Source organism: Canis lupus, chromosome 7, assembly GCF_048164855.1.
Source record: "Canis lupus baileyi chromosome 7, mCanLup2.hap1, whole genome shotgun sequence".
Lineage (NCBI taxonomy): Eukaryota > Metazoa > Chordata > Mammalia > Carnivora > Canidae > Canis > Canis lupus.
The window spans coordinates 64503748-64519841 of NC_132844.1; the positions used below are offsets into that span (position 1 = coordinate 64503748).

General features: G+C 42.9%; 1 long non-coding RNA gene across 6 annotated transcripts in view; it reads right to left on the reverse strand.

Moving 5' to 3' along the window:
- The window catches only part of LOC140637083 (uncharacterized), a 61893-nt gene extending 45851 nt beyond the window's left edge, over positions 1-16042 (reverse strand). For 2 of the 6 annotated variants that reach the window (XR_012034320.1, XR_012034319.1), the window contains exon 1: positions 15873-16039. This is a non-coding gene — a long non-coding RNA (uncharacterized lncRNA). Of the gene's footprint in view, positions 1-15872 lie in introns of all 6 variants that reach the window. The other 4 variants (XR_012034317.1, XR_012034318.1, XR_012034315.1 and 1 more) reach the window with 4 other exon arrangements.
- Between the last annotated feature and the right edge of the window lie 52 nt (positions 16043-16094).

Consider the following 16094-nt stretch of genomic DNA (forward strand, 5'->3'; position numbering starts at 1 on the left):
GCTGCTGGTAGCTTGTGAAATTTTTTCTTTGTCCCCAGCGATCTGAAATTTCATTATGATGTATGTGCCTTGTAAGTTTCTTTTTCTTTCTTTCTTTCTTTCTTTCTTTCTTTCTTTCTTTCTTTCTTTCTTTCTTTCTTTTTTCTTTCATTTAGCTGGGTACTTAGTGGGCCCTTTCAATTCATTCTGGGAAATTTCTTGCATTCTTTCTGTAAGAATTTTCTACTCTTCTCCATTTTCTCTATTGTCTCTTTTTTGAAATGCCATTATTCTAAAGTTGGACATTTATGATAGTCCTCTCTTCTTAATGGTTTCTCTTATTTTCCTTCTATGTATGTTTGCTCTTTTAGCCAGAAGATGAGAGTGAGATGAGATTTCCTCAATATTATCTTCCTACCCATTTAATTTTTCATTTCTCCTATCAATTTCTCATTTTCAAGACCTTTTTTTTTCAAGACCTTTTTATTTATTCCTTGAACATTCTTTAAAAATATAGCATCCTGTTCTTGTTTCATAGAAGTTATGTTATTTCTCAAAGTATATTAATCATAAAATTTGGGACACCTGGGTGGCTCCATGGTTGAGCGTCTGCTTTTGGCTCAGATTGTGATCCTTGGGTCCTAAGATCAAGTCCTGCATCAGTCTCCCCACAGGGAGCCTGCTTCTTTCTCTGCCTGTGTCTCTGCCTCTCTCTGTGTGTCTCTCATGAATAAATAAAAATTTTTTAAAAAATCATAAAACTTATTTGGGAAATTTTCTTCCCTGAATAGTTTTTGTTTCTTCCAAATTGCTTTTCCTCTATTTTTGATCTCTGTCTCCCCTAACACGGGCTTTCCTTAGATGTAAACTTGGCTGTATGTTCACGATAATAAACAGGGTAAAAGTAAAAAACTAATTAGAAGTTCTGGGCAAGCTGTGGGGCCTGACAACTTTGAGATTCAAAGTAGGGTGATCTGGCCCAGCTGTTGGTTGGAAGAACACCAAAAATAGGCACTTACTTTTCAGATGGTTGGATTACCCAGGGAATGATCTTCCAGTATCCTGCCATGAGGGTAAGGGGCTAGATGCTAATGTACTGACATCCAGGTGTGGAAATAACATAGACATATAAAGACTTAGTCCTATTGCAGAGTTCTGTTTCCAATGAAGTCCTCAAGAATGGGAAGTGGGAAGGGCACTGTCGGTCCATGCATGCAAAACATGTTGCCATCCTTGTCATACACCAAGCTTGTCATTGCTGTAGTAGAAACTGAGCATCTAAGTGATGGGGTAGGGAATAACAAACATCTGCCAAGTGTTTGTTTTCTTTAAGCCACACAGTAGTAGATACATGCACTTGTGCTCATTTAATATCCACAAGAAGCCTGCATTATAGGCATACAGGAATTATTGACAGTTTGTCCTTTTTATTCCATTTGTTTTGAATAATTGCCAGTTAAGATTATATTAACTAACTCAAAGTCAGACAGCTATGAGGTGACAAGAGTTAGGATTCACATCTCAGTCCTTTGGTTCCTAGGCTCTGTATTTTTATTTATTTTTTTAAGAAAGATTTTATTTATTTATTCATGAGAGAGAGAGGTAGAGACATAGGCAGAGGGAGAAGCAGGCTCCATGAAGGGAGCCCAATGCGGGACTCAATCCTGGGACTCCAGGATCATGCCTTCAGCCAAAGGCAGATGCTCAACTTCTGTGCCACCCAGGTATCCCTTTATTTTTATTTTATTTTAAATGATATTTTTCTGAGCAAAGAAATACATGCTACTATAGATATCGTAGAAAACATGTACATTTTCAAATACTTGGGACGCCTGGGTGGCTCAGCAGTTGAGTGTTTGCCTTTGGCTCAGGGCATGATCCTGGGGTCCTGGGATCGAGTCCCACATTGTGCTCTTTGTGTGGAGCCTGCTTCTCCCTCTGCTTGTGTCTCTGCATCTCTCTCTCTCTGTCTGTCATGAATAAATAAACAAAATCTTTTAAAAAAAGAAAACATGGAAATTTTCAAATAATTTAAAAATGTATATATAAGGCCATCACTGTGTAACATTTTTTCACAGGAACATGACATAATTTATAACAGTGTATCATTTATTTGACTGTCTCCTAATTTGAATCATTTAGACAGGTAAACCTATGCTCTTTTCACTACATAGCTTCAGTCAAGGGCAGCAGGCATGGACAGAGGTCAGGATCAGGAAACAGCAGGGTTCCAGGCGGGTCTCTAGGTAGAGAGCTGCTGATTAAGGGTAATTTATATGGATTCGGTTCAGTACCCTGGAGAGCTCCACATAGTCATATTCTCTTGAGGATTCAAAAGAACAATGGCTGGAGTTCTCTAGGGTTCTGCACTGCTTCTCCAGAATAGAATACAAAAAAACCAAAACAACAGGGTAGCCCGGGTGGCTCAGCGGTTTAGCGCCGCCTTCAGCCCAGGGCCTGATCCTGGAGACCTGGAATCAAGTCCCACATCAGGCTCCCTGCATGGAGCCTGCTTCTCCCTCTGCCTCTCTCTCTCTCTCTCTCTCTCTCTCTCTCTCTGTGTCTCTCATGAATAGATAAATAAAATCTTTAAAAAATTAAAAAAAAAAAACAAGCCATAGACACACACACACACACACACAGCTGGGATTGGGGATCTTTTTGTCCCTGAGGGATTCAACTTCACTACTCTCCAGTTCAAACAGCATTGGGATAGGTCATTTTTCTCACCACTGTTTTTCATGCTGTTCCTTTAGCTGAGAATGCTTGGTTAATTTCGACTCATCCTTTCATGTTCAATTTAATCATTAATTTCTTCAAAAAGCTTTCTGAGCTCTTTTTGCCTTCTTCCTCAAAAAATTTTCCCCTTTCTTCCTCTGCATCCTTATCATTATATATGCCACACTAAATTACAATTGTTTCTTTGTTCTCTTAGTTAGACATTGAGTTCCTTGAGGGCAGGGACTGAGACTCAGTTATTCTTTGGCCTTAGTAAATACCAATTAATAATATTTAATATTTAATAAATGATACATTATTTGTAGGCAATTTGGAGCTTTTGAAGGTAGTTCTCAACTAGGGGTAATTTTGACCCTAAAGGACATTGGGCGATGTCTGGAAATAGTTGTTGTTGTTGCAACTCAGTGGGGTGGGTGCTACCCAGTGGGGTAGGTAGAAACCATGGATACTTCTCAACATCTTACTATGTACAGGACAGCTTCTACAAAGAATTATCTGCCCTCGAATGCTATTCATACAGAGTTCAGGAAATGCTGTTTTAGAATAATGAAATGGATTCAATCACATTTAAGTCTTCCGAGGGCAGAGAATCCATCTGGCTCATTTTACAGATGAGAAAACTGAGTTAGTTGGTTGTAGGGTTAGGGCAAGAACTTAGACCATGGCACTCTTTCCACACAGTTGCACTGGCTGACATTTCTTTTTAACCATCCATACTCTAAGTAGTGTAGGAACAGAATAGTTTTTTTAAATGCATATTATCCTGGGTACATGAAGCAGGTTTTGGGGAAAAGGATGAGACTGTTCAGACTGGGGAATAAAATACAGTCACAGAACAGGTACAGCCAGCCTCATCCCATCCACCACCCTTCAACATTGGTCTCTCTTTTCTGGAAAGATATACCACCCACAAATCTAGGACTGAGTGAGAAGAAAGATATCTCTCAATGGCTCATTTCTGAACAATTCAATCTGCTCTGGGAAATGAGAGATTAGCTTATGGAAGAGTGAATCATTTTAAGCCACTCTGCATTAGAATCAATTAAAGCTCCAGAGGGCCCTGGCTGCCACAGGAGAATTCACTCTAATTGCCACAAACCAAGGGGATCCACTGTAATTTTCCTCCTATCAACGAATAATAGCAATCTCCAAGGGAAGCTTTGAACCAAATGTGATGGTTATCTCCCCCTTCAAGTGCCTCAGATTTAGAATGCTCCTGATCCCAAAGAGTGCCCCACATGTACTTCTCATGAGCCAAACCTGCCATTTTCCCAGCAGTAATCACAGGCCTGGGCTTCTCCCATTCAGCTCTGTTGACTTAAAAAAGCCAAATGGTTCAGGCACAATACACGATGAATCAGCAAAGGAAGGAAATGTGGAAAAAAGAACCTGTATGGCATCTTGAATAAAAGTGCTTTCCAATAAATTTGGTGAATTGTCTTCAAGGGAATCAGCTGAATGTGTTAATCACTTATTGTATATCATAACTGTCTGGCGCATACGTGATTAGCTGGAAATGATATTTGTGGGTCTACTGAGGCTCTGAAATATGTGCAGGGAAAGCTGGATTTTGTAGAAGGAGCTCAACTAAGGCTAAAGTTTGCCTTGGAGCATAAAAAGCTTTTCCTGTATTGGCTGCTAATGGCATGAGAACGTGAGGAGGCTACAGGAGTGGGGGGAGGTGAGGGGGACAGAAAAGGACAATAAGTATCAGGTTCTGACAAGGAAATGCTATCTTACCACCTCTATTCCTTGTCCTCTTCCTCTTCTCTGCCTTCATGCAGCAACCCTCCCACTCACAAACACATACACTGGGGAGTCGTTTACTAATTCAAATTTGGACTCAAATGATCTGAGTTCGAATCCCAGTTCTCCTTTTCTGAGAATGATTCTTCACATATAAATTTGGACCAATCTTTTTTTTAAAAGATTTTATTTATTTATTTGAGAGAGAGAGCATGAGTGGGGTGGGGAAAGGCAAAGGGAGAGGGAGAAGCAGACTCCCCATTGAGTAAGGAGCCTGACACAGGGCTCCATCCCAGGACCCCGCCAGAGATCATGACCTAAGCCAAAGGCAGATACCTAATGGACTGAGCCACCTAGGTGCCCCTGGACTAATAACCTTAATATCCCCAGCTTGTCAAGGAAGTTTATATGAGATGATGTATATTAAAGCACATGGCTCATGAAGGCACTAAATAAATGTTCTATTATCACCACTGAGTTCAGTCTCTGCTTGGGTAATTTTATAAGGACAGAAAGTCTGGTCCGGGGGACTAGTGAGATGAGAATCATGGATATGGATGGTCAAATCTAAGAAAAGAAACCTTGAAGTTTTGAGGTCTAATGATTTTCCAAACCCCCTTACCTGATGTAAAACAGTTGGGTTGGAAGTTAACATAACTTTTAATACAGCTATGTATTTAAGTTTCTAGAGAATGGATTTGTCACTGAGCCAGCTTGGAGAAGATCTAAAACTTTTAGGACATTCCAACAACCTGGGGCTTAGAGTTCAAAGAGAATGTCAAACAAGAATTACCTTGCCAAAGGTCCAAAGAGAGAAAAATGTTGTCACCATGAAAGAAAACAGAGCTCAATTGGTGAATCTGCACTTAAATACAGGGTGATTGTATGTCCCTTAAGTGCAAGGGTGCACACACCCAACTCTTCATCAGAATCACTGAAATAATTTTACAAAAATATATAGATTCCTGAGCCCCACCCTAGAGATTCAAGGGCTATTGAAGGTCTCAAGATCCTGTTCTTTTTTATTAAAGGTCCAAGGTGATTGATTAGTCTGGGAAGTCTGAGAAGAAGGTAGAAACAAGCCATATCAGTCAGGTTTGGAAATAGCTCAGAGGTGGATGGATCAGGTCCATGGGCTCCTGCTTCAGAAGTGACTCATTGAGTATAAGCTTCTCTACTCCATTTCCCTTTGTAAAGACCTGACCCATGTCTCTCCAAAATAATGTGAGATTTAGGAGACGCACTTGGAGCTGATTTTTACTTAGGAGGCAGTGACTTTGGAGTATGTGTTTGAGAAATGACAATCTCTGACAGTGAAGTTCACTGGCATCATCAGATGTGTTTTTGACACTCAAGTCTCGTACAGTGAGACCCAACCTTCATGATCTCATCTCCTTATACTCCCACCAGGCACACAAAGTATCTCCCAATATACTTTGAACTTCTCTAATATTTTTCACATTTTCCTCCACAATCTGCAATGAACTCAACTTCACTAATAGAAGCAATATGACCTACTGATTAAGAGCCTGGCTTTGGAACTAAGGCAGGCTGGAATTTTGGCATGGTAGTGAGCCACTTGTATGATACTGGTCAATGCCCTCAAGATGGCAGAGCAACAAAACAGAAGAAGCCTGGGTCACTGCCCAATGGTACTCTCAAGTGATGCCTAGAAGGAAAACATAAATTTTTATCTTGTTCGAGCTACAATTATTTTTGCTCTTCATTCAAAAATCTTAAACTATATCCTACTAACTAGTAAACAAACCATTGTAATACAGGTCATAAAGGCTGCTATAGAGGATCTGGTTGGTTCTAGGTGAACATATTGAGGGAACCAAGTACCAGCTGAAGAATGAGGCCTTCGACAATTTCTAGAGAAGGAGATGTTTTGGGGTTTTTCCTCTTATTTATTTATTTATTTACTTTATATTTATTTATTTATTTATTTATTTATTTATTTATTTATTCATAAGAGACAGAGAGAGAGAGAGAGAGGCAGAGACATAGGCAGAGAGAGAAGCAGGCTCCATGCAGGGAGCCTGATGTTGGACTCGATCCCAGAACTCCAGGATCTTGCCCTGGGCTGAAGGCAGGTGCTCAATGGCTGAGCCACCCAGGTGGTGTCCCTATTTATTTTATTTTAAAACAGATTTTATCTATTATTTGATGACAGAGAGAGAGAGAGAGAGAGAGAGAGAGAGAACAAACAGGGGGAGCTGTAGAGGGAGAAGGAAAAGCAGGCTCCTCACCGAGCAGAGAGCCCAACATGGGGCTCGATCCCAGGACCCAGAGATCATGACCTGAGCAGAAGGTAGATATTTAATCAACTGACCTACCCAGGTGCCTTGAGAAGATGTTTAAGTCAATTACGTAAGATAAATGGCACTTTAATATAGGAAGGGAGAAAAAGGTGCCCCAGATAAAAAGGGAAAATGTGGGCAAAGATATTGAGGTAGGATATATTGAGTATAGGATGTTTGAGAAATTACAAATTATCATAGAAGATAAGTAGGGTTTTGATGGGCAATGGGAAGTAATGGGCTCAAATGTGGGAGTGGATTTGTGTGAGGGGGAAAAAAGAGAGTGTGGTGGCATGATAAAAATTCTAAGCAGAGAATCCCTCACTATGGAATTTCTCCATGTCTTGAGTGGCTCCTGGCAAGGAAGGAGACTGAAAGCCAACAATAAGTGCTTTATGGTTTCCCCTATTTTCAGCTTGCTAATGGAAATCCCAGATTCACAGAGGGCTCAGTCTGATGTCCTTGCCAGCCAAATTGCTTGAGAGGCGGACAGGAATCCGCAGTGGCTCCTACACTGTGGGAGGCTGGTTGACTGATAGGCCTAGCAATACACCACAAATCAACCTCAATGTGAGGCCAATGGTTGAGTAATTTACCCCTTACCTATTAAGGTACTGGGAAGAAGAGGTTTATTTTAGTTCTAACAAGTTCTGGAGAGAGATAGGAGTCTGGGAGAAGGCAGAAACAGAAGCCATATGTCAGTTTTTCGACATGGAAAAAATTTGAACTCAACCATCTCAGATGAATAGTATCTTCCTTAGTCAAAAACCTACCAACATACCAATTCTCCACATGCATTCCAATTTGTCTGGCTTAGGAAGATGCTCTTTTCTTCCCTCTGTTTCTTCCCAGGCCTTTGGTTACCCCTAGTATAGATCATGCTGGTTTCCTACTCTCTTAGCTTTGCATGTTTCCATGTTGACTAAGCATCTACAATGATCCAGGTACCGCCGGATACCCCCTATTGGTGCAGCTCATCTTGATATCCTCCTGTGAAGTATCATCCTTCCATTTATAGATAAAGAAACAAAGGGACAATTGCTTTGTCTAAGGCAAAATAAAAATTAGAGCTGGCAGTTTCTGTTTGTTTGATTTTTACAACTCAGTGGATTACCATAGTGATTACTCAGGGAACCACCACTTAAGTCAAGAGAGAATTTTGTTAACGTCCCTCTCCCCTCAAATCACTACCTTCTCCCTCTTCACCTCTGAGGCCTCTCCTGGTTCCAAATTTCTGCTTTCTCCCCCACTCCATGGCACTTCTGTAAGCCTCTCTCATTATAGTAAAGGAAATGGAGCAATAAAGAGGATAAGAACTTTCCTAGGATTATAGAGATAATGTCAGTGCTAGGACTTGAATCCATGTGTTTAAAGTCCTCTCTGTACCTTGGTTGGTTCCCTCCTCTCAGCTTACTTAAGTCCTTCATGTCTTTCCAGGCCAATCAAATGCCATCCTCCTCCATGGAGCCTTTTAGACCACCCTGGCCTCTCTGGTCTTTTCCTCCACCTGGTAAGTTCCTGCTGTGTATTCCACTGACTGAACACTTAGCAGATAGTGCCAGGCATTACTTATCTTTTCACTTTCTTATTTCATCTTCCCAGCGAGTTTGTAAATTTTTTGAAGACTGGGGATCACAATTCATACCTGTTTGTATGCGTAGAACCTTGAAAGTGGTCTGTGCAGAGAAATAGCAGAAATCAAGTGGATTCCTGGGCTCTGGAGTCAGACTCAGGTTCAAATTGTGGCCCTGCTGGTTGCTCACTTATGTCTTAGTGAATTAATCCCAACCAAGTGCATTCCTGAAGGGTTGTTAAGAAAATTAAAGAGCATAATAATTTGCATAATAGCACAGTGCCTGGCACACGTGAGTCACTCCACAAAGATCCACTATTATTTGAGCCAAACAAGTATCCATCATTGATAGGGAATTACTCAACTGGTCCTCAAAGTTAAAGAAAAGGTTTTCTGTTTGTTTAAAGAAGAATTCAGACAGAAAATCTGTCTGTAGGATATAAATCTAGAAAAGTAACACACAAGTTGGAAGGAGGCCAAATATTTTAAGAATTGCCTCACTTCACCTCCATCCTGTCCACCTTACTACAGGAGCAATAATGGCTCCCCAGGGTGCAGGGCACTAAAATGACTAAGAGCTGAGTAGGTGACAACCAAGCAGAGTCAGGCGCCCTGGCGGTGTTCCCGCTGCTAAGTCATGCAGAAGGGGCCAGCTTTCCCTCTAAGCCTTAGCAGCAGCTAATGCCATTAGGATGAAAGATGGGCCCATTTGGGCCCCAAACCTCTGTGCTCAGGCCAAACTCTGGAAGGTCAACGGCTAGAGAGAAATGGAGGAGTTACCAGGGAAGAGACTAAGCAGCCAATTTTGTCAAGAATCAGGAAATATACCACTCTGGGTGCATGTGTATATATTTTAGCAAAACAGCCCCTTTCTTCGAAGGACTTTAAAGGGCAAAAGCTTGCCTTCCTCCCAACTTTATTCCCATACATAACCAGTGAGGAACAAGCTCACCTGAAGCACAATGCCTACTGCGTTATGCTTTATGTGCATCCTCAACTTGCAAAGAGTTTCTCCTCCAAACACTTACAGATAATTTTAAGGAGAGTCTGGGGATGGGATTTACATATAGATTATCTTTGCTATAATTCTGTGGCCTTTGTCTGATCACTGTCCTACAACCCACAAGAGGCATTTCTCTGAGCATTAGAGATAAGAGCTAAGCACAATGGGACTCAAAACAACAATAGGGACGCCTGGGGAGCTCAGTAGTTGAGCGTCTACCTTTGGCTCAGGTAGTGATCCTGGGGTCCTGGGATGGAGTCCCACATTGGGCTCCCCACAGGGAGCCTGCTTCTCCCTCTGCCTGTGTCTCTGCCTCTTTGTCTGTGTCTCATGAATAAATAAATAAAATATTTTTTAAAAAACCAGAACAATGTCAGGTTAAAGCAGAAGAGGGTAATAATGAGGAAGGTTCAGATAATGGGATTAGGCAGGACTAGGGGCAGGAGGTGGGGGGGGAAATAAATACCCTCATCAGCTTGCCCTTGCTGGCGTCAGTTTCCCCATATTGAAATAAAAGGAAGTCATATTACTCCTCAGCCTGAGTTAGTGACTCTCCTCTGCTCCCTCAGACCTTCAGGTGTAATTGTCTTTTAATGAGCCTGCCTCTCCAACTAGACCTTAAACTCCTAAGGGCTGGGACTGTATTTTATGCCTCTCTGCATCCTCAAAGCCTGGCACAGGGCCTGGCCTGTAGCAAGATTTTAGTCAACAACATTTGCTGACTGAATGGTCTCTGAAGTCCTTGGAGGACTGAATCATAGAATGACTGGATTCTGTCCTCTGCAGTGCTCAACATAACACGTGGGCCAACTCATCTTCCCAGAAGCTGGCCCAGGCTGCTTCGCTTGAGGCACTGTGGCCATCCCTCCTCTTCTTTTCTCTTTCTTATTCCCATCTCCAAATATCATTCTGTTTAGACTGTCCAAGTCTGAAGCCCTGTTTTTGGGGACGCCTGGCTGGCTCAGTGGTTGAACATCTGCCTTTGGCTCAGGGTCTTGGGATTCTTCTCCCTCTGCCTATGCCCCTGCCTCTCTCTCTGTCTCTCTCATGAATAAATAAACAAAATCTCTCTAAAAAAAAAAAAAATAAATGAAGCCCCGTTTGCTTGCTTCCAACTTCAAGACAGGGGTCTAGTGAATGTGAACTACCAACTAGCCCCCCTGGCTTACTTCCCTTTCTGTCTTGCTTAGGTCTTACATGGGTCTTGCCTTAGATTCTCTTGGAAGAAGATCCTGAGATAATGATTTGAATGGAAGAAGCTTACTGGGGAAGTGAGTCCTGGGAGCACCGCCAGCGGAGCAGGGAAGTGAGACAGGAAAGAGAAGAAAAGTGATATAGGATGCTTTCATTAGCAGATACTGCTGTGGGCAACTGAGGCTTGCTCTACCCGGTAATCGGGAGACTCTATGGAACACACCTCAAAGTCATCCCCCATGAGGGGTGAGGGAGCTGGGGTATTCATCGGCCAACTCCCACCCAAAATTGGTTGGAGGCTATTTGAGGGGTGTGGGGAATAACCGCCCACTGCTGCTAGTCTGCCTCATGCACTAGTTGAAAGTACTTGAGCAGCCACAGTAAGCCCACAGGTGTTACAGAAGAACTCATCAGCCAGTGCAGCCATAGTGTGATCTGAGGAGATAGGAACAGCAGTGCCAACACCTTATATGACATATTCTTAGCCTAATGCCCTACAAGTCTTCCATTCTCTCCTCCTGGTTTGTTCTACTTACATTAACATGAAGTTCTCAACATTCCTGAGAGGTGGCTGGTCAGCTTCTGATTGAATACTGCCAATATTGGGGAGCTCACTGCTCTGAGGCAGCCCATGCTAGTGCTGGAATAATTGAGTTGCTGAAAAATCTTTTTTTTTTTTTTTTTTAAGGTTCCACATGTTCCTTGTAATTTCTGACTGTTGACCTTAAGTCTGCCTTTTGGATCCCCACAGAATGATTCTCTTCCTCCATTTACAATAGCTCTTTTAATAGTTTCTAAAAGTAACTAGTGTATTTTCACTATGATTCCTCTTCTCTGGTCCAAATCATCCATTGCCTTTACCACTCTTAATATAATATGGTCTCTAGACCAGTTATTCTTAGCCCAGGGCAAATTTATTTATCTAGTTATTTCTAGACATGTGACACTGTCTAGAAGCATTTTTGGCTCTTACAACTAGCAGGGAATGCTACTGGCAACAATGGGTTGTGGCCTGGGATGTTGCTAAGTATCCTAGGAGGCAGGGCACCTGGGTGGCTCAGTGGTTGAGCGTCTGCCTTTGGCTCAGGTCATGATCCCGGGGTCCTGGAATCGAGTTCTGCATCAGGATCCCCACAGGGAGCCTGCTTCTCCCTCTCCTATGTCTCTCCCTCTCTCTCTGTCTTTCATGAATACATAAATAAAATCTAAAAAAAAAAAATCGAAAAACAAAACCCTAGCTTACAGTTATTTATCTGATTTAGAAAGCACCAGGACAGGGACGCCTGGGTGGCTCAGCAGTTGGGCGCCTGCCTTCGACTCAGGGTGTGATCCCGGGATCTGGGATCAAGTCTTGCATCAGGCTCTGGGCAAAGATCCTGCTTCTCCCTCTGCCTGTGCCTCTGCCTCTCTCTCTCAGTCTGTGTCTCTCATGAATAAATAAATAAATCTTTTTAAAAAAGAAGAAAAAGAAAACACCAGGTCTAGATGGTTTTACTACTAAGTCCTATCAAACATTCAAGAAAGTTAATTCCTATTTTATTCAAACCGTTCTAGAAAAGGGGTGTGTGTGCAAAGATGGAGGTGTACTTTAGCTTATTTCATAAAAGTCTGTAAAATAACCACTAAGCTGAATCGAGCTTTGAATTCTATATTTTATAAAGTGACTGGGTTATTCCAGGAATGTAGGATGTTTTAAGAGAAAATCTATTAATGTAACTCATTACATTAATAGATTGAAGAGGTGGCAAGGAGTCAGGAATGGACCACAAGCACACAGAGAAATGTTCTTTTTGAGTAAGTTTTTCTGCGTCACAAAACCCACAAAAATTCTGTGACATAAAATAAGCATTTGTTTTTTATACATCTTGGGGGAAGCTAGGGTCAGTTATTTGAGGCTGGGCTCAGCTGGGCACCCCAGCTTTAAACGGCAGGTCTGTGGGTCAGCTGGGTGACTATATCCACATGACTCATTATTCTTGGACCGGCTGGCTAGCTGATGCAAGTTCATCTCATGGCAGTGTGGAGTATTGAGAGGGTGCAAAGCCGCAACGGGACAAAGATGCTTTGAGCCCCTGCTTGCATAATGTCTGCCATTATCCTATTGGTCAAAGCAACCTGCATGGCTGAGTTCAAAGTCAAGGAATGGGAAACTATACTGTGTCTTTTATGGCACAGATATAAGGAGTGAAGAATCGAGGCCAAAGATTTAATATATCACAGGGCATGTGAATATTTTATTTTTAACTTACAAATATGATAATTTTATGTACACATACAGGTTTGCCCCAGGTGTGTATATGTATATATGCATATATGTTCATATATATATAAACTTGGTATGTGCAAACTATTTCATAAGAAATGTAAATTTCACACATTAGGTACACTTCAGGACCTTTCTTATTTACCAGCCTCATTATCTTATTCAAAAAGGAAATGAAGGGGCGCCTGGGTGGCTCAGTGGTTTAGCCCCTGCCTTTGGCTCAGGTCATGACCCCGGGGTCCTGGGATCAAGTCCCACATCACGCTCCCCGCAGGGAGCCTGCTTCTCCCTCTGCCTATGTCTCTGCCTCTCTGTGTCTCTCAGGAATAAATAAATCAAATCAAATCTTAAAAACATAATAAAAAAATTTAAAAACAAAACAAAAAAAGAACAAAAAGGAAATGAAGTTTGGCAGTTGTTTTTCTTCTTTTTCATCTTTACTTTTTTTTTTCATTCTTTCAACCTCTCCCAAGAAGGATTTAAAGAGGTTTACAAAACACTGAGACAAAATAAATGTATAATAAATCAGAAAATAAGGCAAAGGGAAAATAAGGTTTCCAAAGCAAGATGGGGCTGGAATGGCATTAGTGCTTGGCTGGACAGTCTTCATTTCCTCCTCCTGATCCTCTTTCCCTCCTTCCTACTGGTCTGTCCTCCTTTAAGGGCTTCCCTGTCTTGGGCTTTTCCTATACTATACAGGTCTCACAGGGTCTGACAATCACCGTCTCCTCTTGCTGCTTCATCCTAGAGGCTGGTAACACCTCCTACAAGCCATCCCCAACTGGCTCCCTTAATCCCGCCACATCTTTGTAATAACTCCTTCATGAAACTCATCTTAACCTGTTCGAAAGTGTCATTTTTCCTGCTAGGGACCCTGATTACAAGAGCCCACAAATCACATGCCTTAAGTGTAAATACGCACTAGAAGTAGACCATAAACACAGCTCTCAGGTCTCAGTGTGATTACCAAGTGGGAAACACAATCGATAAAAGAACCTTTAGTCCCTTGAGAGAAGTAGACCTACTCCTCCCCGCCCCCTCCCCCCTCCCCACGCACACCCAAGAGAGGCAATTTTCTCTGCCCTTTTTTCTCTAAGAGGTCATTGTGGTGTAATGACCCCATTCTTTTCTTACAAACCATCTCTCTCCTGGGCTCGGTCCTCCAATATCTTCCCTCCTTATCTGCACTCACCCTCTAATTGATCTCATCTAGTTTTATGGCTTTAAATATCACACACATGCTGATGATTCCCAATATGCATCTCCAGTCCTGCCTTTTCCCTGAACTCATTTTCACCACCCAGTTGCTTACACTGAGTATCCCATAGGTATCTCGGACTCCTGGCATGTCTGAAACAAAACTCTCCATGCTCATGCCATACCCCTCTCTTCCTAGTCTTCCCTCATTTCATTAGATGGCCCCAGCAACCAAAAGGACCAAAGGAGCACCACCCGGGAGCCCCTGGCTGGCTCAGTCAGTGAAGCACGCAACCCTTGATCTCTGGGTCATGAGTTTGAGCCGCACGTTGAAGAGATGACTTTAACACGTTTTTTACTTGGTTACTCAGAGTGTGTGTCTGAGGGCGAAAGAGGATGGCAGAAATCTATCACGCTCCATTCTTTTTTCCACACATTCTGCATCCAATCCATCCACACATCATGTGGCTCAGATCTTCAAAATATATTCAGAATCTGACCACTGTCATCACCACTACTCTAGCCCAAACAGCCATAGTCTTTCTTGTCCTACTGTGCTTCCAACTGGTTTTCCTTCTTCTACTCTTGCACTCTTCTGGGGGTCCCAGCTGAAGCAGCCAGTGTGATCCTTTAAAAATATATCATATCCTGTTGTCTCCTATTCAAAATCTTCCAAGAAGTTATCATCACACTCTGAATGCAGTATAAAGTCTTCACCATGCCTATAAGGCCTTATGTCTGGATATCTGTGACTCTTTATTTTCTTCAATTCTCTCCCTCCCTCTGCTCTGGTTATGCCAGCCTCCCTGATGTTCTAGGAGCAAGTCAAGCATATACTTAAGGTCTCAGGACCTTTGCACCTGCTGTTTCTTACAACTGAAACACTCTTTTCCAGATACCTACATGGTGCACTCATTTCATTTAGGTCTCTGGGGGAAACAGCTACTCCTCCGAGAAGACTTCCTTGGTCATTAACTCTAACTAGTCCTGCCGTCTTTAATCCTTACTTTATTTTTCTTCACAGCACAGATCAGTACTGACATCACATTAAATATAAATATGTAGTTATGCATTTGTCTATTTAGAATGTAAGTGCCAATAAAATGGGTTTATTTCATTCACTCCAGCATTTCTGGTGCCAAGTACAATACTTGACACACAGCAGGGTCTTGATAAATATCTGCTAAGTGAACGCAAGGCTCCATTCTCCTTTGTCTAGTTTCTTGACTCCAACTCAGCAAGCTCCAAGAGATATTTGAGTCTCATTTATGTGAGTGGCACTTAGCTAGATGCTTAGGGCTTTAAACGTCTATTTAACATCTCTCTGTGTGTCCCTCATGAATAAATAAATAAAATCTTTAAGCAAAATCTATTTAACAGACACCTGGATTGTGAACTTCTGGACGAGTAGTGACTGGGAGAAGGCACAAGGGAGCCCTCAAGGTACCAGCAGGTTCTTTTTCTAGGCGGAGCTTACACAGGTGCATTCGTAATCACAAACCTATTGAGCCCTACTCTTAAGATTCGTGTGTGTTAAATTGCACCCTAAGAAAAGGTTTCTGGTTTTAAGTTTCTGAGCCATCCAGGCCCATGGAGAGGCAGTTTGCAATGAAGAGGTCTGCGCGGCCCGCGGCCCGGCGGGCGGGAAGGTCACCCGGCAGGTGCTAAGGAGGCCGGCGTCCTTCTAAAAGGCAGAAGGGGAGGCTGTATGCGGGCACCCCATAGGAGTGCCCAACTGCTACAGGCACCTGCACCTGCTGGGGGCGGACCCCGAGCTGGATGGACACGGTGCAGCTGCCCTCAGGAGAGCCCCGCAGCAAGTCCGCGGTGTCTTCACGCTTTAGATTTTTTTTTTTTAAGTTTTTATTTACTCACGTAATCTCTACACCCAACAGGGGCTCGAACCCGTAGCCCGAGATCAAGAGTCCGAGGCTCTTCCGACCGGGCCCGGCAGGCGCTCCGGCGCCTCGACCCCTAAGCACCGCCCCCGAGAGGCTGGCGACGCGGCCGCGCGCACCGAGGAGGGACCGACGGCCCCGCGTCCCGCCGCACCAGCGTCACAAAGCCCGCGCTCGGGGGCCGGCCCGGAGCCGCCAG